This window comes from Cetorhinus maximus, chromosome 27 (genome assembly GCF_964194155.1).
Source record: "Cetorhinus maximus chromosome 27, sCetMax3.hap1.1, whole genome shotgun sequence".
NCBI lineage: Eukaryota > Metazoa > Chordata > Chondrichthyes > Lamniformes > Cetorhinidae > Cetorhinus > Cetorhinus maximus.
In genome coordinates this window covers 29,528,786-29,544,752 of record NC_135905.1, presented here as the reverse complement: position 1 = coordinate 29,544,752, position 15,967 = coordinate 29,528,786, and the positions used below count along the sequence as shown (strand labels likewise).

The window sequence follows — 15,967 nt, the reverse complement described above, 5'->3', positions numbered from 1 at the left end:
CTGCTAGGAGAGGAGATGGGGTGACACAACATAACAAAGCAACTTGAAAGAACATTTCACTCCTGGTCAATCTAATGGTGTAGGGACAACTGAGCACAATAAACTGGGACAGTCATGGAGTGTTGGCAACTTTACAGTGGAACTACAGAGATCGGAAACCACCTCCCCACAAAAAACTCTAGAAATTCAGATGCAATTTTTAAAAAAATGACTAAATGCCAGAGCAGCAGATCTCAACAACAACCTGCAACCTATAACATAGTAAAATGTCCCAACGCTTTTCCAATACTGGGCCACATAAGGAAATATTAGGACAAAGTGACCAAAAACTTGGTCAAAGAAGTAGGCTTTAAGGAGCCTCTGAGGGTTAGGGAGGGAATTCCAGAGACCCCTGGATAAGCGCTGTTGGTGGAGTGAGCAGGAGGATGGATTCAATGTGATAACAATTTCCATGAGATTGAATAAAGTTAAGAGGCCTAATGAGGCTCGTGTGCTCTCCTTGTGAGGCCTCAATAGAAAGAGTAATTACAGCAAGCTGAACTGCTCCCAAAATTAGGTGCTTAGGTCTCCTGTGACTAAATACAGTGACTTGATTCCAAAACTATGGGTGTAAATGATCCTGTAGTGTCAGCTGTGGCTCAGTGGTTAGCCACTTGCCTCTGATTCAGAAGGTTTAGTGGGTTCAAGTTCTGCGCCAGGAACTTGAGCATATAATTCAATGCACTACGGAGGGAGTGCTGCACTGTCGGAGGTGTGTCTCTCAGATGAGATATTAAACCATGGCCTCTGAATTGGGTATGAAAAAATCTCAAAGTACTCTTCAATGAACAAGGGAGTTTTATTCTTATTTGTTATTTTCATTGAAGTCAATTGGGGAGAGTTTAAACAGGCTGTCCACTCGCCATTGGCTGTACTACTCTATCGCGCAAAATCAACATTATGCGCAAAGTACCTATTTGGCAACACTAAGTCGAGAGTTTATGAAATACCCAATCATTTCAAAAATGTACTCCTTGCAAAGAAAGGAAAACCCTTTAACAAAGTCACATGAGCAAAGAAATATATTTTCTTGACAGGTAATGTGGAGGAGGCTCAGAGCTTTTCATAGATAAGCAATCTTCCCAATGCCAGGTAGCAACTAAATATTGCAATCGTGTCAGCCTTACAGAAATTCACGAGTGGCCTTTAGTTTGATTTTAGCTAAGCGCACCCATATTTTGTGAATTTATGACTTAAGATCAAACGCAGCCCAGCCTCGGAGAGATGTGGATAATTAAACTGATCTGCGTAGGTGTTCCACTTAGACAATGTATTTTGAATTGCAGATTTCTCCTTTTTGTTTTGATATCGTTGTGCATTACAATCTGTTGAATCTCTTCTTTCAGCTCGGGAACTCGGGTTTGGTTTGCTGCCCAGATCTAACCCCTGTTTGGTGATGATTGGCACCAGTGCAGCAAACTCGCCCTCCAAGGCAACTGGAATGTCATTCTGGAACTTTAAGGTAAGACTTTACATCAGACCCTGTCAAAGTGCCTCCATTGACCCACAATAAATACATCAGATTTTATGTTTTCATCTTATTTTAAACTATTAAAGTTTAAACAAAGGGGTAGCAGCCCTGCTTCAGATATATAAAGACCTGGCTAGACCACACCTGGGGTACTGTGGGCAGCTCTGGGTACCACACCTTAGGAAAGATATATTAGCTTTAGAGGGAGAATGCAGAGGTATACTAGAATAATCCCTGGACTCTAATGGTTAAATTATGAGGAGAGATTACACAGATTATGGTTGTATTCCCTGCTGTATTCGCAAATGAATATATTCAGAATTACCACACCTTTGAGTTTCACCAAACTCTGAAAGATTTCCCCTCATCATCCTTTGGGTCCCTTTCAAAATCTCGTGTGCCAGGAATCAACGGTGTATCAGACAGTCTTTCTGTGGCAATAGGAAATGGTTTTAAAAAACCACTGAAATCTGTACATAACTTCTGTGAGATTTCAAATTCCGTTTGATTGCAGAAGAGCTGACAGTATTCCCAGGCGTAACTGTGTTTGATGTTCAAACTCTATCCAGTAAAGACGTCATTACAATTGACACAAGCTCTTTTACCAGGCATTCAATAACTTTATAAGGTATAAAATTATGGAAGGTCCTGGGGATGAAACAGACACTAACATATAGACATTGATGTTGTAGGGGACAATGATTGTATATTCAGGCCTTGCACCTTTTTTGAAATAGCCCTGAGCTTGGGGAGCCCATAGTTCCACATTGCTTTCTCCATGGAAACATTTTGGCCAATTGGAGTCGATTTGCCAACCAATCAGCACCCTTTCTCCTGTAATAAAAATTGTTGTGAGTGTTTGAAATTTCGCATTCTTGCATTTGTCCTGATGAGTGCAAGATGAAAAGCTTCAGCAACATGTCTCTTTTTTCAGCAAGATTCAAGTTTTGTACAACCAAGTGACCGGCAGTGTCCATCTTTGGATGGTCTCAATAATGAGTGCATTTCTGTAGACTGTTTTATGCTTATAAAATGGCATGATATCTCAGCCTATATGTCTGGTGTATATATCTATAACGTATTTCTGCCTGGAAAGATTGGGGTGCAATAGGTAACATCCCTGTCTCCAGGTTTGAGTCCACCCCAGGACTTGATGGCTACAGAAGGTGCATTCATAATGTGGCAAAATAGGTTGATTAAGTCTGAGGATCTCTGACTGGTCTCTCCATATAATGGAGAGTATATCCACAGCTTGTCTGATTCTGGAGTATCTATCTTGAATATGGTACTTTTCCATCTTGCTATTAAATGTTGTGTCCAAAGTACACTCGATTCTTGTATGAGCCCTTGTAACCTGTTCAGTGTGCAAAGTTGCTTAATAGGTGGATATCCATTTACCAAATCAGGCAGCAGATGACATTCTGTGAACCATTGCTAAAATCTAGTTCAGCACTGGCACACCCTTCCCCTCTGGATTTCCCCCTCCCCTGTCCAGAAGCAACCCCACCTACTGGGGGAAAGCCCAGCTCTTAAATCCAAGCTTCAATGAGCATCAGCAACTCTCTATTCACTCTGAATCTTCTCCTGGTTTACTCTTAAAGGGACCTGCATTTCTAACATTGTCAACAGTCAATCTGTACCCAGCTGCATTTGCCCACCTGATGCTGCTAGTTGAAAGAACCTAGTATGGTCCCAATGATTTGGAAGGTGTTGCTATTCCATTGGGGGAAGAAAAAGCTGTTTCTTCATTGGTAGAAAAAGAGCTCTTCACACATTGGTGGATTTAGAGTGAGTAACTAAGTGTTTCAGTAAGTGCTCCTGTCTTGCTGTAATTTCTCAGCATGATTAATTTTCCACCTCTCATGTCTGTATTAATTGTGTGTTAGAGGTAGCAGCTGCACTTTGTAACATTAACAAATAATAAAATGATCAAATCGCAATAATTAGCACAGCAGGAGAGGCTTGTCTGATGTCTGCCATTTGTGGCTTTCCATTAACTGACAGGGACCTTTTGTGCACTTTAAACCTAAGTGGTAACTTTCCCAGCTTCGTTCCACCCAGGAGGTCAGAAATTCCAAGTGGATCTAGCTCTCTGGCGGAAAATGATCCCATGCCATCCAAGTGTGTACACTGGTTGGGCCACGCTGTGAGAATTAAACATTGGTTGATATTCTTGCAATTGTTCCACTTTACCTTCTTTTATGGTACGAGGTCTTGTGGTGCAGTGGGTAGGGTCCCAGAACCTAGAAACTCTGTGTTTGAGTCCCGCCCCAGGACTTAACAGCCAAGGAAGGTGTGTTCAGAACCTGGTCAAGTGGGTTGATCATTAACCTGCAAATCCTTCCAACACAGGCCAATGGCAGGTGGTAAGAGTGGGAGAGATTCCCGGTCAGCCACGTGATGCAATAGAAGTTGGAGCCTCTCCACCATCACTATCCATAGCTCCAGACTACAACATGCATGTAAAAGTACACTACCACCTTCTATTGTGTTTTGCCAAACTGTCACTCTATTAAAAATTATTCCTCAGCTTGTGACATGTGTGCTTTTCAGGGTTCTTGGGGATGTTATTTCTTGCTTCTGCATCCCTTCATCTTGCTGGGTCAAAATCCCTCTCTAACAGCACTGTGTACCCTCACACCACACGAACTGCAGCGATTCTAGAAGGTGGCTTACCACTAGCTTCTCAAGGGCAATTAGGGATGGGTAATAAATGCTGGCCTAGCCAGCGATGCCCATATCTCACGAATGAATAATAAATAAGAATGTTGAGCTTTCTCAACTTTAACATATAAACCAGGCTGACCACACCGCAGGAGTGCTGCATTGCCAGTGGCGCTGTCCCTTGGATGTGATGTGAGACCGAGGCCCTGTCTGCTTGTCCTGGTGTTAAAGATCCCATGGCACTATTCAAAGGAAAGTACAGAGATCTCCCAATGTCCTGACCACCAATCCTCCCTCCACAGTGCCCATAAATGCAGATTTATTTTTATTCTTTCATGAAGTGTGGGCACCGTTGACAAGGCCGGCATTTATTGTCCACCCCAAATTGCTGCTGGACTGAGTGGCCTGCTCAGACATTTCAGATGGTGGTTATGAGTCAGCCACATTGCTGTGGGTCTGGAGTCATGTGTAGGCCAGACCAGGTAAGGGAGGCAGATTTTCTTTCCTAAAGGATATGAGTGAACCAGATGGGTTTTTACAACAATTGACAATAGTTTCATGGTCACCACGACTGAGAGTAGCTTTCAATTCCAGATTTGTTAATGAATTTAAATTCCACCAGCTGCCCTAGTGGGATTTGAACCTGATGCCTCGGAGCATTAGCCCAGGCCTCTGGATTACTGGTCCAGTGACATCACCACTAACACACCATCTTCCCAAATTACTTAGCCACTTATCTCTTCGCTGCCTTTAGGATCTTGCTACACATAAATTTTTGCTGTCGTATTGCCGCTACAAAAACTGTTGTTGCCCTTCAAAGTAGCTTGTTACATGTGAGACATTATGAGACTTTTAGATAAGGTACACATAAGTAAGTGTTTCCTTTCTTTTTAGGAACCAGATGCTCTGTCCCCTTTTGCTTCCACTGTCAGCATAGACAACATGGAGCCTTTGTAGTTTGAAGCCATAAGTATTTCAACACGTACCGAATATATGTCTTAAAGCCCAGCTGTGGAGAAGTCCCTCTCACAACAAAAACAAAGACCTACATTTATATGGTGCCTTTCATGACCACAGGAGATTCCAAAATGCTTCACAGCCAATGAAATACCTTTGGAGTATATTTACCATTACGATGTAGGAAACATGGTGGCCATTTTGTGCATAACAAACTCCATAAACAGCGATAGATAATCTGTTTTGTGATGTTGGTTGAGGGATAAATATTGGCCAGGATAGAAACATAGAAAATAGGAACAGGAGTAGGACAGTCAGCCTTTCAAACCTGCTCCACCATTCAATATGATAATGGCTGATCCTCTATCTCAACGCCGTACTCCCACTCTCTCCCCTTACCCCTTGACGCCTTTAGAGTCCAGAAATCTATTTCCTTCTTAAATATATTCAGTGACTTGGCCTCCACAGCTTCTGTGGTAGAGAATTCCACAGGTTCACCATCTTCTGAGTGAAGAAGTTTCTCCTCATCTCAGTCCTAAATGGCCTACCCCGTATCCTGAGACTGTGACCCCTTGTTCTAGACCCCCCCCAGCCAGAGGAAACATCATCCCTGCATCCAGTCTGAACAGCCCTGTCAGAATTTTATATGTTTCAATGAGATCCCCTCATTCTTCTAAACTCCAATGAATACAGACCCAGTCCATCCAATTTCTCCTCATATGGCAATCCTACCATCCCGGAAATAAGTCTGGTGAACCTTTGCTACACTCCCTCTATGGCAAGTATATTTTTTCTTAGGTAAGGAGACCAGAACTGCACACACTACTCCAGATGTAGTCTCACCAAGGATACCGGGGGAGAACTCCTCTAATCTTCTTTGAAATAGTGCCATTGGATCCATTATGTCAAACTGAGAAGGCAGTCAGTTTAATGTCTCGTCAGAAAGCCGACACCTTCGACAGTGCAGCACTCTCTCAGTACTCCACTGGAGTGTATAACAGGGGGAGGGGTGGGGGGCGTGGGGTAGGGAGGAATCAAGTTTGGGAAGGTGTGAGAAATAAAATAAAAAAGACAAGGCAAAAGAGCAAGGTAGGAATAAGGGAAACAATGATCAGCGTGTGGCAGGGAGGGACAGAGTGTACAGGCCTATGAGTGAACCAGCAGATAAGGCTAGAGGTTGCAAAAATAGTAAAAATACAGAACTAAAGGCTCTGTATCCGAATGCACATAGCATTTATAACAAAACGGATGAATTGACAGCAGAGATAGAAATAAATATGTTTGATCTGACAGCCATTTACAGAGGCTAGCTTTCAATTCCAGATTTGTGAATTGAACTTAAATTCCACCAGCTGCTGTGGTGGGATTTGAACCCAGTGCCCCAGAGCATTAGCCTGGGCCTCTGGATTACTAGCCCAGTGACATTACATGGCTGCAAGGTGACATAGATTGGGAATGGAGGACGGAATCATCCCAGATTTGCAATAAGTGCAGGGGTGGGCTTGAAAAATGACGTTTTACCCACCGGCTACAATGCCGGATTTTCGCGCACTATCATCCCCTTCCCATCACCAGGATGTAAATCGGATTCACACCGGCCTCCGGAACTAAGGCCATCTCTTTCTACTGTACCAATGTCATTCTTAATTAACAGAGCTACCCTGTCCTTCCTAAATGTCAAGTACCCTTGAATATTCAGGGTGGAATCGTCCTGAAGGTCCTGTGCTGGCAGACATTTAAGGAGATATTTGCGAATGCTCGGATAAGATACATTCCAGTGACAAGGAACGATTCTAAGGGAAGGAAGCACCAGCCTCCAGCAGGGTTCGCGTTCCACCATGGCGGACTCCATCGGCTGATTCCGCTGTGATTTCACGTTGGCGTGAAACAGATTTCTGCTCCTCATGCTGAAATGCCCACCCCACCCCCGGCCGCCATGACGCCCACCATCAATGGGACCGGACAGTTTCGCCCAGAATATTCAAGGGTACATGATGTTTAGGAAGGACAGGAAACTGGGAACTAGGAAGGGTAGCTCTGTAATTAAGGAGGACATTGATACTGTAGAAAGAGATGACCTTAGTTCTGGATTTTAGAAAGGTTCCAATCAGATTGGAAAACAGTGAATATGACTCAATCCAAGAAAGGAGAGACAGAAAGCAGGAAACCATAGGCCAGTCAGCTTAACATCTGTCATAGGGAAATTGCTGGAATATATTATTAAGGAGGTTATAGCGGAGCACTTAGAAAATCTCAATGCCATGAGGCAGAGTCAACAGGGCTGTGTGAAAGGAAAATAGTGTTTGACTAATTTATTAGAGTTCTTTGAGGAAGTAACAAGCAACGAGGATAAAGGGGAGCCTTTAGATTTCCAGAAGTTATTTGACTAAGGTGCCACATCAAAGGTTACTATGCAAAATAAGAGCTCGCGGTGTAGGGGGTAACATGGATTGAGGATTGGTTAGCAAACAAGAAACAGAGAGCAGGCATAAATGAGTCAATTTCTGGTTGGCAAAATGTGACGAGTGGGCTATCAGAAGGATCAGTGCTGGGGCCTCAACTACTTACAATTTATATCAATGACTTTGATGAAGCAATGTATAGTTGCTAATTTAGCTGATGACACAAAAATAAGTAGGATAATAAGTTGTGAAGAGAACATGAGGAGTCTGCAAAAGGGATATTGATTGGTTAAGTGAGTGGTCAAAAAGTTGGCAAGTGGAGTATAATGTAGAAAAATGTGAATTTGTCCACTTTGGCAGGAAGAACAGAAAGCGCAAATTATTAAAATAGGGAGTGATTGCAGAACTCTGAGGCACAGAGGGATCTGGTGTCCTAGTACTTGAATCACAAAAAGTTAGTTTGCAGGTACAGCAGGTGAATAGGAAGGGGAATGGAATGTTGCTGTTTATTGCAAGGGGAATGAAATATAAAAGTATGAGTGTTTTACTACAGTTGTACAGGGTGTTGGTGAAACCACATCTGGAGAACTCTGTACTGTTTTGGTCTCCTTGTTTAAGAAAGGATATAAGTGCATTAGAATGTATTCAGAGAAGGTTGACTTGGCTGATACCTGGGGGATTATCTTACGAGAAAAGGTTGGACAGACTGGGCCTGTATCCATTGGAGTTTAGAAGATTGAGAGGTGATCTTATTGAAACATATAAGATCCTGAGGGGACTTGACAGGGTGGATGCTGAGAGGGTGTTTCCCCGTGTGGGAGAGACTAGAACTAGGGGACACAGTTTAAAAATAAGGGGTCTCCAACTTAAGATGGAGATGAGAACAAATCTTTTGAGGCCATGAGTCATTGGAAACCCTGTTTGCCAGAGAGTGGTGCAGGCAGGGTCATTGATTATTTTTAAGGCAGAGGTAGGTAGATTCTTGACTAACAAGGGAATCAAAGGTTATCTGGGGTAGGCAGAGTGTGGAGTTGAAGCTACAATCAGATCAGCCAAGCAATGGTGGAGCAGGCTTGAGGGGCCGAATGGCCTACTCCTGCTCATAATTCATATGTTGTATGTGTCAGCCTAGATACTTGTGCTCTAGCTGCTGCAGTGGGACCTGAATCCATAGCCGTCTGACTCAGGGACAAGAACACTACCAAGTGAGTCATGATGGTGTTTCCCAATTTCTGGATGAGCAACACCCTGTCTGCCAAACGATGGCCATCTCTCACATACATAGCCAGCTCCTCATTATCCCATCCCCCATGGACCTGGCTCAATACCTCAAGTTCATGCCTCAGAGGATCTGCATACAGAGATGGAAAAAAAACCCTTCATCCTGTCAGTTCAGGCTTGATTTGGCCCACAGACCCAGAGGCAATGGTCAAGGCCACTGTCCCACCTAGCTCCCCTTGACTGTGTTTTAAAAGATTTTCACAACCTTCTCTGTCAGCAGCTTTCATTAATGGATTTTGAAGAACATTCTTTACATTTCAAATCATACTTTTACAACCTATTTCAGTCATAAATTACACAGCTCTGCTTACCCCTGACAATTTTATTAACACTTAAAGATAATTTATGGAAAATTTAACCTAGTGGCTTTTTTTTCTCATTTAATCTGCACAACGTTAAGCTTTTTAATTTTTGAACGTAAAATTGATATAAAGCGGGTATGCCTCTCCTGCACAAACTGGAACAAATGACCAATGTTAATGGTGTGAATTAATGTGATAGGATATTAAATACGAAAAGAATTATACATCAGGTATACCATAGCCGGTGCAGCAAGGGATGGATGATCTATCACATCGCTGGAGCAAATGGTTTACAATTCCAGGCCACTCAAAAATTGGTAATTTTACAACCTTGGGGGCCTCTTAATGCAAAGGAAAAATACTGAAGTATTTGGTGCAGAAAATAAAGCACATTTATTGCTGTAATTCCAAATAAAAACAAATTCCTCAGCATTTCTATGAAAAAAATCTCAGCAGTTGAAGACCCCTTATGACTATTGGAAATTGTCCTGGAAAAGTCCCATGATGTGATGAGCTGTGATGAATCATTTTTTCATCAGCCTGAGTGTGACTGAATCCTGCTGAAAAACACAAGCGGCCGACGCTGTAATGATTAGTGCAGTCATTTTATTAGCCTCAATTTAAAAACTATCGCCAATCTGCAAAGCTTTTGCTTCACAAGCCATTTAATTAGCTGTTCATCGGTGAGTGTACATGGAAATGTTTCATGGAATAGCTTATTTTACATGGCCTTTATTTGGTTGAAATTTAGCAAATGTAATGATTTGTTTCTCTGGGATATTTAGAAAGCTTTTCCTGATACCCAAGCGCCACCATGACCAGCCCTAGCATTTAAAGTGTTGCCTTAGCAATCAGCTTAGCAATCACCAAGCCTGCTTGGTGAAGTTTTTGGTTTGTACCAGTCCGTCTCTTGGTATCTCTGCCAGGATGCGAAGGCTGTGTAGCGATATCACCAACCATGGCTGCACTGCTCATCATAAACCTCCTAACAGACAGCCCTACCTCAGGAAGCACTTTTTCACACAAGTGGTGGCAGAAATCTGGAGCACTTGCTCTCCCTCACCACCCTCCCCGCCAAAAAAAATGGATGTTAGGGAACAATTGGCCTTTTCAAGACTGAGGGCAGTAGAGTTCTGTCGGTGTAACTTAATCAAAACATGTGGAACAAGGTAGGAAATTGGGTTGAGGTGCTGATCCATCATGATATAACTGAATTCCAAGCAGGCTTGAGGGGCTGAATGGCCTATGTCCTATTGCCCTACACACATCCTTCAGTGCCGCTCTCACTTCGATTTTCTCAGAATGAAAGCATTGCACACTAACCGCCATTATTGTCCAGACGTTCTCCTGTGATATTTGCAAATTGCTGGAAGTTATTTTAAAAGGCGGGGGCGTTGTGTAGGTCGGCTTCCTCCGCTGTTGTTATTGCAGACGTTGCTGAATTGGAAATGAATGGGTGCACGGTAAGGCCGGAGCTTCAGTCAGTGGAGCAGTGAATGAGAAGGTGCCTGAGTCTTGTGACGCCCCCTGGTAGGTCCCTGCGCTATAATGGTAAAGGGCAGTGGCAAACTTTGGCACCATTGGTGTTGCCGTGCAGACAAACAATTCCCCCTGAGGGTGTACCAGGTTATCCTCCTCACCGGTAACATAAGCCTCATAGTCAGCACCCCTCCATCGTGTCAAGGTAGCTGTGTGTGGCTGCCTGACATGGCTCTTTGATGGAGATTTAGGAAATGCAACCGTGGCTGATGACACACCTGTACAACTCCCCATATGCCAATGCAAATCTAGGAGGGACATGAGCGCAATCAAAATGGCTGGTAATTTGTTCCGGGAATCACACCCCCCCCCGATGCCCCCGTTCGCCAGGCCACACTGTCCTCTTGCTTCTGCTGACAAGAAGGTGAGTGCCGATGATGTTATTGGGCTACATGGTGTGTGCTGGTGGCCAGTACATCTGAAGGCAGAATGACTAACAGCTCGGCTTAATTCAGAGTTCAGCGCTTACTTTTAATCTTGTCTTCCTTGGGTAATTGTGCACATGTTTCTCATGTCTGGCTTTTAACCAGGCCTTAAAACAGTGGCCAACTGTGGGGTTTAGTTTTGGTCAAGTTTCATGAACCCATTTTCGGATGGGACCCACTCCGCAAAGTGGTGTGACTGAGGGAAAGGAATTACCCAACTCTGCTTTCTACTGGTATTACGCTCCTCGTGAATATTAGTGCTTAGAGAAAAGTCAACTCACACAATGCGGAGCTCAGAGTGTTGTATTTGGTTGCTACCAAAGAAATCAATATTGTGGGAATGTCTGATCCATTGGAACTTAAAATTTACCCGACATTGAATATGTTCTGGAGCTTTGAAATGATCTGTATTAAAATATCCACTCATATCTGTACTGGCTAACAGCCAAAATGTTTGGTCCTGGCAACACAGTGCTTTAATGAACAAATATTGTGCGCTACAGAGCCTAGATTTCTGTAGCCTCTTGCACTGCATCCTGCTTATTTCTCACCCAGTCCTCTGCTGGCTCCCATCCTTCCAAATCTTTGCTCTAGGTCACAACTTCCTCTGGTCACCACCATACCCTGCATCCCCATGCACCACAACCCCCACCCCCAGCCCCCGCCACACCCATCCTATCACCGCAATGTTCTCCAGTTTCTCAGCTCAGCTCACACCCTCCAACTTTTCAATTTGAGTTGACTGTACCTTTGCCCATCTTTTCCCCGAATCCCGACCCCTCCTCCCACTCCACTGGTGGTGCAGGATATCAGAATTTATGGCTGTAATTTCTGGAATTTTTCTTTCTGAACCTTTTCCTCTGCATTCTCAGGGAGAGCCCCTTCATAAACAATCTGGTTGGCCTTACATTCAGTGACCTGCCACCCCACCCCACCCCACCCCACCCCACCCAACTCAACTCAACTCAACTCTCCTGAATGTTAATTGTTTCTGTGTCCCACCCACCTCACTGCTTGTGAAGCACCTTGGGAAAGGTTTTGTAACATTGAAGTAATTTCACAAATTCAAGTTATTTTCTTGTTATTAAAGTCCTGACTTAGCAAATCCCTAAACTCTGCTTCCCTGTGGGAGTGTTACGCTGACTGGTTTGGGATGTCACTATGCAGTGAAGCAATCAGCCAGATTCCTAGGAGTGATCTATACTGATGGGGATAATGCCTGGCACACAGGATTGGGGGAGGGGTGGGTGGAAAGGGGGTTGGTTGGAGACAATTTACAAAGGCAGAGTTCATAAACTCTCACATCCCCTTAACTGAACCATGTCCTTTATTGTAATACAAATACTAACTTGCTATCAGGGCCATAAATATAAGATGGCCATTATAAGGCAACTCAGGAAGAATTTCTTTTAACAGAGAGCACTTCGAACGTAGAACTGGCTCCCACCAGGAGTAGTTGAGGTGAGACGCATTGATGCATTTAAGGTGAAATGGGATAGGCACATGAAAAAATAGAAGAATATGTTAATAGCGTTAGATGAAGTGGGATTGGAGGAGACTCATTTGGGACATTAACACTGATATAGACCAGTTTGGCCAAATGGCCTTCTGTGCTTTGAATGCAATGTAACTGTGATACTATGTAAGCCAATGACTTATGTGAGTTCATTTACTCACTACGTGTCCCTGCATCAATCCTCTGCTGCTCTGGAGTAACCTGCTTCCTTTAGCATACATATTTACTGTGTGCTGAATTTCAAAGCCAGTGCAGGGAAGCTGCAGAATGGAAAGCTTTAATAAATTTGATCTATGGACAATTAAAATCAGGCAATCATTCTGCCCAAGGGACATATTTCATGCCAGTTTTATAATCTCTCTTTATTTGCCTCGCTACATGTAGTCGCTGGATAGCCCAGCTGAGCTGGAGGGTGTTAACCCTTTGCTGTCCCTCTTCTCAGTGACACTAGACACCCTGATTTTAGACCAGGTTTTATCAAATCAATGCACCCAGTGTCTCCATTCAGTGTGGCCATCCTAAGTGAGACCTTTCACAAGATCCACTCTCATGAGCACTCAGCATTGCACTAATCACTGGAATGTGAAGAAAAAGAAGAAAAACGAATTTTGCATTTATGTAGCACCTTTCAGGACCACCAGACGTCTCGAAATGCTTTAACAGTCAATGAAATACTTTTGAAGTGTGGGCCCTGTTGTAATGGCTGAATGATGGGATCTTGCTGTGCGTTTACAGTCCTCTGCAGGAGGAGCATTTAACCCCATAACTGATGCCAGCTGAAAGCATGTTCCTGGGGCTGTGGAACATATAAATTCGCAGTTTGTAACCAAATGGGGTCAACGGTTTCAGAAGAAATGGTCAGAAAAATAAATGAGGTCTAATGGGTTCACGATTTACTATATCCCTTTCCTATAGGGTGACAGCTGCCCTTTGTTTTGGGCCTTTTACCTCTAGAATTTTTCTCCTCTGGGAACCTCTTTTCTTTCTTTCAGTTCTTGTCATTTTGCTTTTTAACTGATTTTGTCACTTTCCCCCTTTGTCCGCCTGTTGCTGGGACTGACCTCTCTCCCTGTCCTCGTTCTCATTCTGGTATCCAGAGAGAGAGACAGAGAGCCATGGAATGCAATTGGAAGGCAGCGTAGTACTTTCACTGACAAGGTTGAGGGCGACAGAGTTGCGTTTCCAAAAGGGATCATCATTGACTGAAATCTAACAGCGAGACAACTACGCATGGAGTCACATGGATTAGCTGATCCATCAATATGTATGGGCTGTTTTAATCCCCGCATTAAATCACGACTGCTGCTGTGTTAAACCTTTCATGCAGCTCATCCCATTTATAAATGGTGATGGACAACAAAACCTCATTGGATGATTGGTCATTTTGTCCATCTGGTCGATGCGAGTGTTTGGAATCTTCTCCACACAAGAACACGCACACAAATTGTATTTTCACTTACCCCACAGCATGGACTGTACCCTAACCCACAGGGACAGTCAGTGCTGCCACACTCACTGGCTGTGATCAACAGGAAAAGGCATTGATTCTACCACTCGGACTGCAGCAGTTCAAGAAGGCGGCTCACCACCACCTGCTCCAAGGCAATTAGGGATGGGCAATAATTGCCAGCCTTGCCAATGATGCCCACATCCCAGGAACAATTAAAAAAAAAACTCAATGGGCCCTTGCTTTTGATTTGGGATTAAAGGACGGAGGCTTCAAATGAAGGACGTTGGCTCCTTTGCTAGAACAGTGCAGAGCAAGAAAACACACAGTTATTTAAAGAGGATCTGGCTTCATGAAAAATCTTCTCATAGAATGACACAGCAATGAAAGACGCCCTTCGGCCCATCAAGCCTGTGCCAGCTCTTTCGTAGAGCTGTTCAATTAGTCCTGCCTCCCTGCTATTGTGTCACAGTACTGCATTTTTTTCCCATTTCACATTTATACCTAATTTCCTTTTGAAGGTTACTATTGAATTTTATTCCATCTCCCTTTCAGACAGTCTCTTTCAAATCGTAACAACCCGTTGTGTTTAAAAAAAAAATCTCCTTATCTCCCCTCAGGATTTTCTAACAATTACCTTCAATCTGTTTCCTCCATTTACCAATCCCTTTGCCAGTGGAAGTAGTTTCTCCTTATTTCTCCAGTAAAGTGTGAGATTGGTGGATTAGTGGTAATGTCACTGGACCAGTAATTCAGAGGGGTAGGGTTCAAACCTCACCATAGCAGCTGGGGGAATTTAAATTAAAAGTTAGCCTCAGTAATGGAAGCTATCATCAATCTGGTTTCACTGGTGCCCTTTCGGGAAGGAAATCAATCTGCTGTCCTTACCTGGCCTGGCCTACTTGTGACTCCAGACCCATGGCAATGTGGAGGATTGTCAGCTGCCCTCTGAAATGGCTGAGCAAGCAGCACAGTTAGGGATGGGCAACAAATGCTGGCCTTTCTAGTGATGCTCACATCCAAGGAAAGTATGGATCCTAATTTCAAATGCCTCTTCTAACCTTCTTTGCACAAAGGAGAACAACCCCAGTTTCTCTAGTCTGTCCACAGTACTAAAGCTCCTTATCCCTGTTATCATTCTAATAAATCTGCACTGTATTACCCTTTAAGGCCTTGGTATCATTTCCTATTGCATATCACAGTAGAGCAATCCCAAAAAAAAGACTTCCATTTAGATAGCATTTTTGGTGACCACCAGACATCTCAAAGCACCTTACAGCCAATGAAGTAATTTTTTGAAGTGTAGTCACTGTTGCGATGTAGGAAACACGGCAGCCAGTTTGCACACAGCAAGCTCCCACAAACAGCAATGTGATGATGACCAGATAATCTGTTTATTTGAAATGTTGGTTGAGGGATTAACATTGGCCAGGACACCAGGGAGAACTGCCCTGCTCTCCTTTGACATAGTACCATGAGATCTTTTACATATGCACCCGAAGAGACAGGTAGGGCCTCGGTTTCACATCCTGCCCAAAAGATAGAGCCTCCAACAGTGCAGCACTCCCTCAGCACTGCCCTGGAGTACCAGCCTTTCGAGCACAAGTGGGACCTGAAACCAGAAGCTGGTGGTCGGTGAGTGTGCCACCAACTGAGCCACAGTTGACACTGTAAGCTAGCTGAAGAGCAAGGCCTAGCACAGATATGATGGGTGACTGGCCTCCGTCAGCACAGTCATTCCTATTCAGTCTATGGTCTCATTGCAGTTTATGGGATTTTACCGCCTGCACTGTTTGCCTAACTAACAGCCTCTGCAATTCAAATCTAGAGTCTGTGAAGCATTGAGAGGCGTAATGAGACATTATCGACAGGAAGGTCACTCTTTCAAATGAAAAGTATTTGCTAAACATGAACACTGTGAGTT

At 43.7% G+C, this 15,967-nt stretch overlaps 1 protein-coding gene across 1 annotated transcript in view; it reads left to right on the top strand.

Moving 5' to 3' along the window:
* Window positions 1–1,481: 1,481 nt before the first annotated feature.
* LOC144668687 (ras-GEF domain-containing family member 1A-like) overlaps window positions 1,482–15,967 on the top strand; it is a 133,296-nt gene continuing 118,810 nt past the window's right edge. Inside the window, exon 1 of the mRNA XM_078530999.1 lies at window positions 1,482–1,501. The gene's annotated coding sequence lies outside the window, so the exon portion shown is untranslated. The remainder of the gene's footprint in view (window positions 1,502–15,967) is intronic.